Here is a 15,796-nt window from a genome sequence, read left to right as displayed (position 1 = left end):
CATTGTGGTCCAAGCATCTTACGACAGTATTAGGGTATTCCGTTTAAAATACATACACCCCCTGTGGAAGACATGGGTTTAATCTTCCACACAGGGAGTGTGAATTTTAAATTGGGTTACCTGAATGGGTGACTCCATTTGATATCTACACTCCCTGTGTGGGAGAGTAAGGTCATGTCTTCCATGGGGGGTACGATTTCAGCTGGAACAGCCCCATTTAGACTTGAAAACAATTCAGCAGAGAATGGTTCGTTCTTCTACTTTCTTAAAATATACTGCCATAGAAAAAAAAAAGTTATATATGTGTTCTACAGGACAGTGCAGTGCAAGGGTCTAGGGGTTCCAGGAAATTGGAGAACCCAAGGTTATTTTTGGTTTTAACAAAACCTTAAAAGTTCTTTTGTAGAACTAAGGTTTTAATGCTTTAAGGCCAATAGTTTCTTGTTATAAAACAAATAGCAAATTCATTTTATGTCATAATAGCATAAACCGTACGAACCAATTTTGTTTCATAATAGGCCTACTAATTAATAGCACCAACCGTCAAAGTTAACTATAGACTGTAACAATAAGAATTATACAATTGCAACTTTGTTTCTCTGGAAAAAATAAAAGCAGATGATGGCAACAACGTTATATGCAGCGGAACCAGTAACATTTACAGAAAAACTTTACTTGCTATGCTTAATTAACTAAATCGTCCAGAAAACGAGTTGGGCCACATTTGACATTTTCGCGCATATTAAGGGGTGGGGTATGAACGTTGGACAGTATTTATTGTGGGACATTAGAGCACATCAAACATATCGAATTGCATTCTGAATACGAAGAATGTCCTTCTGATATCAAATAATGTTGATTTTTTGAAATTCGCAATGTAATACACATTTTATGGCAAATTATTAAAAATTACTCGAAGCAAACTTTATAAATCTGATGATTTCTACCTAAAGTGTATGTAGCAATGATTAGCAATTGCATTTTTGATTTTCAGATCAAATAAAAGGGTCCATGGCGTAAATGTGATATGCAGTAATATCTTGGCTATTAGAAAAACTTTACTTGGTTTTTTCCTAGTTCGTGTTGAAATGATATGCCCGATTTTAATTAATCGCCCGAGTTAGGCCCTTTGGCCCAATTTCGCAATCAAGTCTGCACCGCAATGAACTCTCATGCTTATCGGCAAAGATGTCAGAACAAAAGCAAAGGTTTTGCATGTTTTTCTTTCACTCAATTGACATTAGTAAATAAATAAAATGATATTTATTTCAAAATCATAAATTTTACCACTTCAAATGCCTCATTGTTTAAAATTACCCATCTTAAGAGCACCGACCAGAAGGTTCATGATTCAACTCAATTCAGTCACTTTTGCAACACAAAGACACGAATAAATGCGGCCCAAGCTGTGTTAGGACTACTTTACACAATTGGCCATATCATCGCTTGTAGACCACCGATTTTATTAAAACAAAGTAGTAGCTTTCGAAATTATCTTGACGACCAAATAAATTTCAATACAGTCAATAAGTGACATGTTTGCCTAATACTCTTTTCTAAATTGTATATATTTTTGTTACAACCTAGGTTATATGTTTAAAACAATCACTACAATGCATTATATATCCATGTCTTTTTTCTGTTCTCATGGTGCTGACCAAAGTGTTTTACAGTGTCACGGGACTTCAGTAGTCGGTAGTGCATGTGTTCTGTTGCCTGAAACATTACTGAATGAATTGATACACATCCATCTGATTTACAATGTTTAACGGATTATCGGAGATTATCTGTTATAGAATAGTTCATTTAACTGTAGACAATAAACTTGTTTGATGGCATGTAAAATTCGGTCATTTTTAAGTAAAGGTGAACACTGATGACGCTATTTATCTTAAATCTTTAGAAGGGGTAGACACTTGTATATAATGACATTATAACATCAGAAAAAGAGTACTAAAGAGCAAGAAAATTGTCAAAAAAACCCCGTTTTGTCATGAAATGTAAGGAATAACTCATAATATTGTTTGGCTAAATTAAAATGTAAACAGCGCCCTCAATTTGCACACAAATTTACAGTTTACAAAAATTATCACAAAAAAGCAGGAAAGATGAATAATTTGATAAAGGAACGAAAATATATGTTTAAAAGAACTCAAAATGTATAGTGTGATAGCTGCTGGTATTGGCCAGATCTAAAATTGAACATAATTATATAACATTTTGTTAGCAAAATTAATAAATGATCACATCAAACAACATAATACTTCATTAATATATTCTTGCTCTGCATTGATTGGTTAACAAATGCTACCTGACTAGTAAATAGGAGCTCCAATCTGTGTTGTTCAATGAGGATAAAACTGCCGAGTATACAACTTAAAACATTTTCTTTTAACATATCAATGCACAACAAAGAATATATTAATGAAGTATAAAACAAATACTGCCTGTATTCGAAGTTCCGGTTAACATGGTCCCTCGGTGAGATTTAAGAATAGTACTATATTGATCTCACCTTTCGCCAACAGTTTAAACCAGAACCTCTCATGGCAGAATTTGTATATAGGCCGATTTGATCATAAAATCTCACGTCTATTGCATAAAACATGTAAATATCTCTCTGTAAAGTTTAAATTGATATCCGTACTGTCGACTGCTAATATGTTAACTATGGTTTCCGAATCGGGTAGTAATAAAAATACTTGCTTTTGAGCCCTATATTTGCAAATTCAATCATGCTAACAAACAACCATAAGCATTCAAAAGTTTTCGCAAAATTGGTATACTTTGATCAGCTCTTATTCGGCGGGAATTATTAGGCTTTTATCACTATGCCGAAAAGTAGACCCACGTTAAGAGTGATAATAAAGTAGACAAAGTACAGGACTTCAATTAATAATTTGTAATACTTCTGGCGAAATTTCACAAGAGAATTCTCCAAATAAAATAATTATATGGATATTAATCCGCGATGTTATAAGGCCGCTGATTACGAGCTGATCAAACTGTAGTAATGTAGGCCTATAGGCTTTCCATACTATGGGTCGACTTGTAGCACTTACACAACATGAGCCTTACTCTAGCACCCCCTCCCCCCCCCCCACACACAAACAACAACAATTAATTCATCAAATAAACAAACGACAACACACTCACCATAAACATTAAAAGGAAAAGATGTTTCCGAAAAAACAAAATGGTATATAGTAACTTTGAATTTGAGATTATAATCTGATCTACTGGTTAAATTCACACTACACATGTTTCTGTTTTACCTGTGCGGTATTGCAATGAGCTGGTATTATAGTTTCCGTTGGGTAACCGATTATAAAGCAAACGCAAGGTAACAATACTATGTGGGCCTTTGTTTACGAAATGAGACAATACTCTGCATATTGTTAACCAGCATTCTTGAAAATGAGAAACATAATGGTTGTAGACATGTTATAAAAATACATTTTCTAGAATTTCAGAGAGTACTTTAAATATTGGCCGGTTATTTTTCACAAAGTGACGTTAACTAGGCAATGGCCTATACTTCTAACATACACTATTTTGTAGAGGTCACGCGTCAATGGTGAGAGCACTGTGTATTGTGTATAGGAAAACGGACAGTAACTGCAGTATGTCATATCCGGGATGCCACTCATAAAACGTATAAGTCCAGTAGATCAGAGTATAATCTCAAATTCATAGTTACTATACCATTTTGTTTTTTCGGAAACATCTTTTCCTTTGAATGTTGAATTATTAATACCTGGATGAATGATAATAATAAGCTTCAAAATCGTAAATGGTATAGTAATTTTCCACACTTCGCATCAACATAGCTCTTTTGTACTCTTCCACGCACAAACAACAAACAATTAAACACGCCTGTGTCTGACATCATCACACCCACATTTTTATACTTTTGCAAATATATTGTATAATGTTTACCCTTCCACGTACAAACAACAAACAAACAAATAATAAACCATGTAGACTTTCTATACTACGGAACGACTTGTTAAACAATAAGTTTAGATGGTCCCACGCATAGACATACCACCTAGACCTGTAACTGCCCATCCCTAACCGTGGCAGTAGGTGAAGCCACGTATCCAAGGTGATTTTGGTCGGGTGGTCGGACGCGGAGAAATAAGCGTTCATGTCTGGAACGAAAAACGCGATCGTTTGCGTGATTGCTGCGCCGTTATCGCCCGCGTCAAATGCAACGTGTTCTGTAGACGCGAACATGTCTGCTTGTTTGCGTCCGGGTTGCGTCCTTGTCAAAATCGTTGCTAAGCAGTGTTGGCTTCACTACGCAAACCAAAGTTATAGGTCTAGGTTCTTGTTTGTCTGGGGTCCCACGCACAAGAAACATACAAACGGCATTCATCGTAAACATTCACATTTAAGATGTTTGTACCCACCCTACTCTCCCACACACCCCCACATCCGGGACCCACATACATACTGATGTCTGAAATACAAGACGTCCCACAAGAGGCGTGTGATGATTGTAACATGTTTTACAACCTGCCTCCGTAATGGTTCTTTATTTAAATAACTTTTTATTCCAAAAATTAATTCTAGCGGCTACCTAGCAATTTAGGTTGGTTTTCTAGAACCCCAGTGACTGGAGTGCAGGTTACAAAAACAAATACTAGCTGACACTATATTGAACATATAAATCAATTGACAAAATGCTTTGAAATGCTCATATTATTGATTTTTGCCCGGTGGCCCATTCCATGTCAACTCCAGGGATGTGCACCGCAGCACCTCTTCAATTTTTTTCTTTTTCTGTGTGGTGGTAGATATTGATGAGAAAGTAAAATCCTGAAAATTTGAGCTTCATACTCCATTTCGTTTTCCCGTGGCATCAATTTGAAATTTAGGGGTCAGCGTAAAAAATGTGTCGCAACGCGAAAGACGACGTTTGGAGGTCCATAAATGTATAAAGGGAAACCTTTCAGGTATGTTGAAGATATGTTCTTGGACAACATTTCTGAGAGATATTGGCTTGGGGTCTTGATGGCTTCAACACATTAGTTAGGTTTGCCTACTCCATAGAGTTGTACACATTTTTGATTTTGCATGTATAATGATTTAATGTACAACTCTATGGAGAAGGCAAACCTAACTAATGTGTTGAAGCCATCAAGACCCCAAGCCAATATCTCTCAGAAATGTTGTCCAAGAACATATCTTCAACATACCTGAAATTGATGGTGGGGCAAATTGTCTGACATTGGTTTTCAGGGGGTCAAAATGTAAAAAAGTGGTTTTGCATGGGTAATATCTCAGCTAAATGTATTCTAATATGCTCAATATTGGATAAGAGTAATGTCCTACCAAAGGGCTCTAACTGAAAAAAAATGGACAATAAAATTATTTTTACTTTTGGAGTTCTGACCCCCCCAAAGTTGGTCCTGGTTGGACGAAGTTGCATTTTGAGGGCCCTATATCTTAAAGTAAAGGGGTTACAAGTTTCCTGATACCAGATTTGATTTCTACACCAAAAAGTACCCCAGGATACATACTTTTCAAAGTTTTAAAGGGTTCCTTTATACATTTATGGACCTCCAAACATCGTCTTTCGCGTTGCGACACATTTTTACGCTGACCCCCTAAATTTCAAATTGATGCCACGGGAAAACGAAATGGAGTATGAAGCTCAATTTTTCAGGATTTTACTTTCTCATCAATATCTACCACCACACAGAAAAAGAAAAAAATTGAAGAGGTGCTGCGGTGCACATCCCTGGAGTTGACATGGAATGGGCCGGTGTGTTTCAGGTATTTTAGCATAAAACGTTTCCTCCTATGTATAATAGGAGTCAGATCTTAACGATTTTATGGTATTTTAACCACAGTGATAGTTTGGGAAGATAGTAACTACACAATCTATTAATGTAAATAATTTTCACTTATTTCTCATGCAAATGTCTACGATAAGAACCCTTGTGTTTAGTTTTGCATATTATTTATAGTACAAAACTTTGAGTACTTTTTTTTAGGGAGGTTCTTGAAATCCTCTCGTCATCATGATCATGCACGTGTTTCAACTCGCCTTTGGGCAGTGGCGGCGCTAAGCAAGGGGAATTCACTCTTCCTCATTATACCTCCCAGTCAGGCAAATATGATAGAAAATCCATTATTTTGGGCCAAAATCGCCTTGTTTTGGGCTAAAAGAGGATATATTATGGGTTGAAATCGTCAAATTTTGGGGGAAATTCCCCGCATTTTCCCCATAGCCACAGAAGCTACTGCCTTTAGGTAACATACCCAAACGGTGGTACAGATTGTAATCTCCACGCACAAGAAAGAAACACACAAAGAACATTCACCGTAAACATGCACATTTCAGACGTTTGCACACACCCTACTCTCCCACACACCCCCACAAAACATATTTAATTTGATTGTTGATGATGAGTGTCTTGTTTTGTTGTTGTGGTTTATTGTTTTTTGTTTGTATGTGGAAGTGTAAACAGAAATATACAATATTTACAAGAGTATAAAACACCTTTTGGTGTTACAGAGGTTTCAGAGTAATAGGTTCCTTTTCAGACGACATACGCGTATCCAAGAAGTGTCAACCATTACATTTAACCATTTTAGTAGCGATTGCAATGGATAATGTTTGCACATGTTGAATTATTTATATGACGTAATTCAATCACGAATTATCGATGCGAACACACAGTAGAAACGTTAAACAATCATCAATGATCTTTAAATGCACCCATTTGACATTTTGGACTGAATAATGTGGACAAAAGTTATGAGCACATGTAGAACATTATCGACTGCAAAGTGCCAGAAGTGGGTAAGTGCAATAGCCGGGGGAATAGCTGCCCTGCACTTACCTACTTCAGGCACTGAATCTGTTGCAGTTGATGCCAAGCAAATTGTCTAAAACAATAAGAGAAGTAAGATCTAAAACGGTTCTAAATTCAATAAAGCTAACGAATATTTAATGTAAAGATTGTCAATGAGAGAAGATGATAATTTCTGGGACGGACAAAATAGTTTCAGTAATGACATTTATAGCGGGATTTACACTTCTTAACTCAAATATAGAGCTACATGAAAATGTGGCAAGTTCATCAAAGTTATTTTAATAAATCACTCAATGCCTCATATCCTACTGTACAAAAATACTTCAAACTGTTGTTTAGCCACTGAGTTGTTCAGTAACTGTCTTTCAGTCGAGGCATCTTTGCGTCCAATTACGCAGTATTCATTTTCGCAGATTCAAGTATTAATTGCTTTAGGGAACAAACCAAAAGATCGATGACGTCCTCGTTTAGGGGAGGGGGTAAAAATACTCGATTACGTTTGTACAAAAACATCGGTCTGAAGTATGTGTCATTATTATTATTTTGTCAAAATTTTCAACATTTCATTATTACGTTTCTGGCAGGGAGGGAGGGGGTCGGCTGAGAAACGAAACTAGTTACGTTTATAGGACGTCATCGATCTTTTGGTTTGTTCCCTTAAACTAAATGTATTGAACATTGCTGCAGTTGTTGAAGTGAAAACGGAAATGTTTCTATCTTTGGTTGCTCAAGACAGTACGAACTGTACTACACTACTAAAAATGAAAGAATCAGACAATCCAGGTTTACATTATTTCTGTTCTCATATTTTCACTGATACGGGACTTCCATAATGTGTAGGGCAAATGTTCTATTGCCTCTACCACATTTTTTTACTGAATGGAATGACTCTCAAATGATTTACGATAGTAATTCTGTTTTACAGAAAAGTGGCTTAAACCTATGGGTAACTTTATGCGGTGAGGCGTTTAATGTCAATAATATATGTCTGATCCTTTACTTTTTTGGTGGTGTGTATATAAACATCTAAAAAAAAGCAACTAACGCCCCTTAAATAATGACCATTATTCAAAAACGGCTGATTGTATTACAAATCTGTCAAATGCGTTGCAAGCAGAATTTCTTTCTGCACATTTTGACACCTCATTTGTAGCAATTGACTAAATATTGACGTCACAGCGTACATTTAAATCAATGTAACCCAGATTTGAAAGTTGCAGTAAATTGTATTGATTTTGTATTCAGTGTAATGGAAGGAAATCTGTGTGATGACCTCTGAGTGTTTTTGTATTGTAAACATTTGTATGTAAGTGCAACTTTCAAATCTGGACCTCACTACATTAAATTGACCGGTGTTTTATTGTTTTCTGGGCTATCGTATCAAATGAGGTGTCAAAATGCGCAGAAATAAATTTTGCTTCCAACGCATTTGACAGATTTGTAATAAAATAGCCCCTTTTTAAATAATGGTCATTATATAAGGGGTGTTAGTTATTTTTTTGAGATGCTTATGATACGTAGCCAATCTACTTTTAAAAGCCACATTTATATAGAAACAACGTATGTGGAAATGAGAGTATAAACTGACCAGTAGATACCAGTTGTAGTCTGCCCTACTAATTCATGGCACATTGGATGACCCAGGGGAAAAATGGCCCATATTTGTAAGACTATCCATGCCTTCAAGGTGAAATAAACCTACTCATGTTACCGTCTGGCCATGGTCTGGTCTGCTGTCTGATCTTTCCCTGGGAAATGAGTTTTTTCAATTTGGGCCTTTAATGAATGATTGGAACTCACCATGCAGTTATTACCAGTGACGATGGGAGATGTTGTTATCACGAAAGTGAGAGTACTTACCTGCATAGTTAAATGAACTAGATTCATGAGTTGTGGTGTGATCAAGCAAAATCAGTCTGAAGTCGATCATATACAATTTGGATTGTAACATGCATTTGCAAAGCTACATGTTGTAGAAAATTCTATTGAAATTGGACAACCAGTGCAAAAGATATGAGCAGTTACAGAGTTTCCAGAACAATAGAAAACAAAAGGAAATATTTCCTTTGTTTGGCTATATACTTTAAAATTAATATTTCCGACTTCTGACTGATTTTTCTTGATCATATCACATTTGGTTTGTAACGTGTAATCATGGTAACACAATAACAATGTATTAGTGTGACCTGCTACCACGAAATGAGCATAAAGTCGCAAGTTGGTAGTTTCAAGATGCCCTGGCTACTGCACTGGTATTCTTTGTTTCACACGCACCTGTTCAAGCCAGTAGTATATCAGTATGTCATTCGTGAATGGGGAAACAATGAGTCACTCACGAAGGACATACTACTGGCATGTGTAGCGCGCGCAGCAAACAAAGAACATCAACTCAACAGCCAAGATGTCTCGAAACAACCAACTTGCGACTTTATTCTAATTTTTTGGTAGCAGGCCACGAATCTGCAAATCCTGAAGATTTCAAGCGAACCCAGTGCCGTGTGTCATTTTGGCAATTTACAATACATAATAAACCCTGATGGGTGACCAATCATTTTGGGCAAAAATGATACAAATTGCACATGTTCGGGACACCTGCAACACCCATATTGTCAGATATTTATAATTGAAGACCGAATTAAAAAGACTAGTTTGCGTATGACGTCCTGTCAACCAGACCAAAAATGCCGTATTGCGCAGGTCAGTAACCAATTACGTCGCGCCTTTCCACTGACGTGAGACGCAAACTAGTCTTTTTAATTCGGTGTTCATTTATAACATATCCCAACTTTGTTTCTTAACATTTCAACAAAATAAATTAGTTTGATTGAGAAAAAGAATCATTCACTGGTATTATATAATTGAAGACAGAATTTTAAAAAAAAGAGACCAGTTTGCGTCTGACGCCACGGCAAAGGCGCGGCTTGATTGGTTTCTGACCTGTGCAGTACGGCATTTTTGGTCTGGTTGAAAAGACGTCATACGCAAGCTAGTCTTTTTAATTCGGTCTTCAATTATTATATAATTATATGCATCCCAGTTATTGATTCAGGATTGGCAATCTTGACTTATATAAAATGGAATATAAACCTAATATTAACCTGATTTTGTCTCCGATTCTTTTCAGATTGATATCAGTAACATGATATACACTAGGTGTGGTATCAGCTGCTCATCTTTACCTGGGCTATCCAATCGCCATCTCATCTCTCGTATCTCCAAACTCATCAGTAAACAGACTTTTTTGAAGATAAATTATTTGAAATATTACTAAATAAGGTTTTGATATTTGTTACGTATGGTAACTTGATAATGAAGGTCATTCCGGAGGAGTTTGGGTATAATCATCATATCAAATTCGAAGATCTATCGATAACGATCAAAGTGTTTTTACGCGGCAGTGAATACTCAATAGGCGTGAAGCTGTGCTTGTTACGTCAAAATATAAGTATTGGTCCACCAGGACCCAAGTTCCGGTTCCGCGTGGAAACGGTCTTATTAAAGCACTGGGGAGTTACAGTTTGTTCACTCTGAAGTATAAAGTGACAACGCTCGCGTATACAGCGCGTTAACAGTGCGTAGTGTTGCGTCTCTGCTGCAGATATGTGTGCCTTCAAAGTCGGCACAATGTGTGCGTCCGCGATGGTACTTTGTACGTCAGAGTAGACTGACTGTAACGAAATGCCGATCAAACTTGACTTCGACTTCTAAGTCAACTTCATTTATTGTTTACTCATTGCAAAGGTTTCACAGTATCATGGTGTTGCATACATGTAGATAAAGTTCTACAGCCTGTCTAAAAAAAATTGTGCAAGTGGAAAAGGCCACCTTTGGCAATTAGAAAATACTGTTGTGACATGATGCTTACATCAACGTCAAGGGATCAGTCATAGCTTTCAAATACCGGTTGTTTCACTCATTTTGGTTTCGGCAATCCGGAGATATGCTTCACTGAACACCAATGTATGAAAACCCTTCTGTGCCACCTTTTAGAATGTTATTATGGTTATATCCAAATACCTGTACAGTACAGTTAATAAAAGAACATTCATTTGCAGTCTAGAAATGATTATGTAACAATATTGCTCAGTAAAATTTCAAAGGAATACGATATGCAACATTTCGTTGACATGATTTTCATTTACCAACAGATTGTGCAATATTTGTTTGCATTTTAACATGTCTTGAGTGACAGAGTGACAAAGAGAGCAGTATTTACCACGATAAAATCATTGACATGTACATGAATTTAATTTTACGGCAGAATGTGAAATATTTATTTATCTTTAATCTGTTTCAAGGGGCAAAAGAAATTATTATACCTGTATCATGTTAAAACAGTAAAAACATTAAAAACTATTTTGTATTGTTGTGGAATCAATGCATTCTTTTGATTCACGAAGGAACTCTTGATAAACCTGATGCTATCATTTATTTATTATGTACAACTCTATAATTCCCTAGTAAAAGTGGCACAATTGTGATTTTACCCTTTCGTCGTTAACTAAACATATCTCGAGATTAAAACAAGCAAATTGAACAGAACAAACGGCATTTGCAAGCTAGGATTTTGCCCTTGACGTTGATGTAAGCATCTAATTGCCAAAGAGGGCGCTTTTGACTTGCACAATTTTTTTGAGACAGGCTGTATACCGCGAAGTATATTGCATTTCGCAAACATTCTATTTCTATTGCACACATCGATACCTCCTTTTTCATGTTTTTGTTTTAAAAAGTCCAATTGTGATGTGTGTGTGGATGTCATAAAAACCTTATGAATAACCAAAACCTGAAGTTCTCTTGTTCTTAGATTGTATTTTCTTCGGGATCCAGAAGTTTAGTCGTCGATTGGGCTCTTCCAGAAATTAATGGTACCTCTCCTAAAATTTATACTACAAAAAATTGGGAATTACCAGGCTATAATTTTATCCAAAAACACTGGGAATTCCTAATTCGAAACAAATGGAAATTTGGGGAATTCTCAGGCTAATTTTAATCAAAATGCTGAGAATTCCCGTGTCTTCTTTAGTGTTTTGATATGTATGATGATTTTTTTTTGGAATTCCCAGGACAAGAACAGGCTAAACATGTTGGAAATCCCATGTCTTCTTTAGGGGGAGTACCATTAATTTCTTGAATAGCCCGTTGTACATGTTGTACTATACCAAAGTAAAGTTCTGCCTGCGATTGTACGAACATGGCGAAAAATATATATAATAACTTAAAGGAGTATTTCGTGATCCTAGCATCTTCTTTTTATGACATTTTTCAGTACATATCCAAATGTAGCTTTTAATCATGCGACAAATACTTAAAGAGAAACGCATCCAATTTCAGTTGATTCCGATATTGCGTTTGCGAGTTATGCATGATTATGTGTATTACACTGCTCCATAGACAATACGTTGTAATTTCGTTCTGGTGCACCAGAACGAAATTCAAATTTCACGATATCTTTGCTAAACGAATTAATCTGCAAGAAATATTTTGTACATAAACATTATGTAGCCAGAGGTTTCCAGTCATATAAAAATCTCAACTTTTTTTGAGAAAAGTGGGGGGATGAGGCTGTGGATCACGAAATACCCTTTTAATATTATGAAACGAGTACTTCTAATTCACATACGAGGGTCGGTCAATATGTAATGAGAGTTGACATGTAACCCCATATGCATCATGGCATCTCTTTATGATCGCATAAACACTGTACCTTTGCCTCTCAAACAACACGTGTAAAAATTATATCACACACTTGATTACGTAATAGCATTAGAATAAAATCAATGCTCTACAGTCACTGGCTGAAGATGAGTCGTTTTTATGAGGGGAAATAAGTGGCTGAAATGAGGTATGTAATTGTATATTTTAGATTTTCTCGGGAATTAAAGTATGGCTTTTGGAATAATAGTAAATTAATTGACATAGCATTTTGTAATATTTCAAGCCCTATATACATTAAAGTTTGCAATTTTCATACATTTCCAGCATGTTGTATCGGTCATCCCACCTACGCATACGCAGATTGTTGGTTGACTAGCATCAGTTATCATTGTACTGAGTACTAGCTCTCACATATGACCAGTCATTATATTTAAACCTGATTCATTTTGGAGATAATTAATGTCATTTGTAATAACTGCTTTTTCATTTTCACCATATTTGCAGGTTAATATCGCTTCTTTAAGTCCTTAAGTAAAGTTCAAAGACAAGGCAAACCCACGACCAGGTGTTTATTCCTGTCCAAAACTAGCCACGTGCACCTTGCACTCGTGCTATTCTCGGACATTTTAAACACATGCCTTTGCTGTAATTTAAGAGGCTCGCTTTTTTGCGTGATTTGGCAGTGTCCCTAATCTATTGATTTTATGCTAATGCTGTTACATAATCAAGCGTGTGATATAATTTTTACACGTGTTGTTTGAAAGACAAAGGTACAGTGTTTATCTGATCATAGAGAAATGCCATGAAAATATTCCTTTATGGGGTTACAAGTCAACTCTCATTACATACTGACCGACCCTCGTATGTTAATATCTTTATGTGAGTTTCTGTTTGATGAGATTTTAGTCGACAAATTGTTAAAGGAATACTCCGGTAATCACAACATTATGCCTTATGCTAGGAAAAACATTATCAAGCACGAATCATATGGTTTTATTTTAAACAAACTCATGTTGACCATAAAAACGAAGTACAGTCGGCTCTCAACACGCGATATTCAAAATTCCCGCGCTGAAATTGCCTGCGGCAATGACGTCATGGTTATTTGTCCTCTCAATTGTCGCCAGTTTTCATTGTGTTATGGGACGTAATTGCCACAGGCAATTTTGGTGCCCGGGAAATTAGAATATCGCGTGGTGAGAGACGACTGTTTTTATTTGTTTTAATGGTCAATATGAGTTTGTTTTAAATAAAACCACGTGATTCGTGCTTGATAATTATTTTATATCAAGGCATAATGTTGTGATTGACGGAGTGTTCCTTTAAGAAATTTAAATTTATATATTAAGTTTCAGTTTTTCATATGATAATATTTTTGTAAAACTTCTAGAATTGAAAACTGAATTCGAATGTGTCGATTCAAAACTCCCAAACGTAATTTCACATACGTTTTGACCATTTAACACATGTTTGCTCTTCATTTACCTTAGAAAATGTCGTATTGTATGATGTCTGAGCCATGTGACAGTCGCAATTATTTTGAATTCACTAGAGAGATTTCAAAGTGATGGTTAAAGATTCAAACCATTCTCTAAAAGGTTTCATTGATTTCCTAATACCCGTAAACCTCTACGGAATTTAGAAGAGCACAAAGCTGTTGTGTAGCACCTGTAGTTGTAACATATCATATTAATAGTATTGTACAATATTTTGAATAGCATTTGAAGTTAAGGTGGTACTACACCCCTTGATAAATTTATGACTATTTTTGCATTTTTCTTTAAAAAATAATAACACACTGGACACTGGTAACAAAAGTTATGTATATTATAGGGGCAAGGAATCCAGTTACTACACTGGAATTTCAGTGACTTTTAAAAGACAAGCGGTACGTTATTTATGATAAGAAAAGAGGTACCGCTAGCATGTACCTCATTTCTTAACATATATAATGAAAAGCTTGTCTTGAATCAGTGAAATTTCAGTGAAGTAGATTCCATGGCCCTATGATATACATAACTTTTGTTTGTTACCAGTGTGTAGTTATTTTTGGAGAAAATGCAAAATTAGTCACAAAATTTATCAGGGGTGTAGTACCACCTTTAATATTTATATATATATTCCTGTATTAATCATTAAAATGATTAATACTAACATATTTGTATTTAGGGTTACTAAATTAAATATCCCTATACCTTCACTGTACACAAGCCTTAACCATTCACGAGTGCAAGTGTTAATTTTGAGTTGCTGTTCTGTTTTGCGTATAATAATAATAATAATAATAATAATAATAATAATAATAATAATAATAATAATAATAATAATAATAACACTAATAATAATAATAATAATAACTAATAATAATAATAATAATAATAATAATAATAATAATAATAATAATAATAATAAATTGGTATTATTTGGTAAATTAAAAAAAATTAGCAATGATACTTAAAGGTGGATTTCGTGATCCTAGCATCCTCTGTTTATGACATTTTTCAGTAAATATCCACGAAAAAAGTTTATAAATAATTTCCAAAATTTCAGTTTTTGCGTTTGTGAGTTATGTATGATTATGTGTATACACTGCTCCACAGGCCACTGTTATAACTTCTGGTATACCAGAACGAAATTCAAATTTTGACGATATTTTTACTAAAAGAATTAATCTGCAAGACATTTTTGGTACATAAACATTATGTAGCCGGAGGTTTTCAGTGGTATAAAAATCTCAACTTTTTTGGAGAAAAGTCGGGGGATGAGGCTGTGGATCACGAAATGCCCTTTTAATATCGTGTTTATAATTAGCCATTTCAAAATTTGAAGATTGAAAACATTAAAAATAAAAAGAAAAGATTTATAACAATTTATTCTACGTGTTTGAAAGCAAGTTATGCATTTCTCTTTAAGTACTTGTCGCATGATTAAAAGCTATATTTGACCTGTTACCATGGTTACTACAAAATGAGCTTTAAGTCGCGAGTCGGTGGTTTCGAGACGCCCTGGCTGTTGCGTTGGTGTTCTTTGTTTCACACGCACCTGTTCAAGCCAATAGTATGTCTGCTTGTTCTTTGTGAATGGGGGCACAATGGGCGATTCACGAAGAACAATCTGATGATTTGTACCCTTTTGTACAGGTGCGCGGCAAACAAAGAACATCAACACAGCAGCCAGGATGTCTCGAAACTACCAACTTGCGACTTTATTCTTATTACGTCGTAACAGGTCACATATTTACCATTTTGGTACGATTGAATCATATTTTAATCCAATAATGAATTTTTCCTGTTGCACGAATGAAACCT

At 35.5% G+C, this 15,796-nt stretch overlaps 1 long non-coding RNA gene across 1 annotated transcript in view; it reads left to right on the top strand.

Annotated features, from left to right (window-relative positions):
• The window catches only part of LOC140170408 (uncharacterized), a 30,461-nt gene extending 17,747 nt beyond the window's left edge, over positions 1 to 12,714 (top strand). Inside the window, exon 3 of the long non-coding RNA XR_011861541.1 lies at positions 9,955 to 12,714. This is a non-coding gene — a long non-coding RNA (uncharacterized lncRNA). The remainder of the gene's footprint in view (positions 1 to 9,954) is intronic.
• The last annotated feature ends 3,082 nt before the right edge of the window (positions 12,715 to 15,796 follow it).

The sequence above is a fragment of the Amphiura filiformis genome, chromosome 14 (assembly GCF_039555335.1).
Source record: "Amphiura filiformis chromosome 14, Afil_fr2py, whole genome shotgun sequence".
Taxonomy (NCBI): domain Eukaryota; kingdom Metazoa; phylum Echinodermata; class Ophiuroidea; order Amphilepidida; family Amphiuridae; genus Amphiura; species Amphiura filiformis.
Note: the sequence above shows the minus strand (reverse complement) of the source record. Positions and strands in the feature narration are given on the sequence as shown.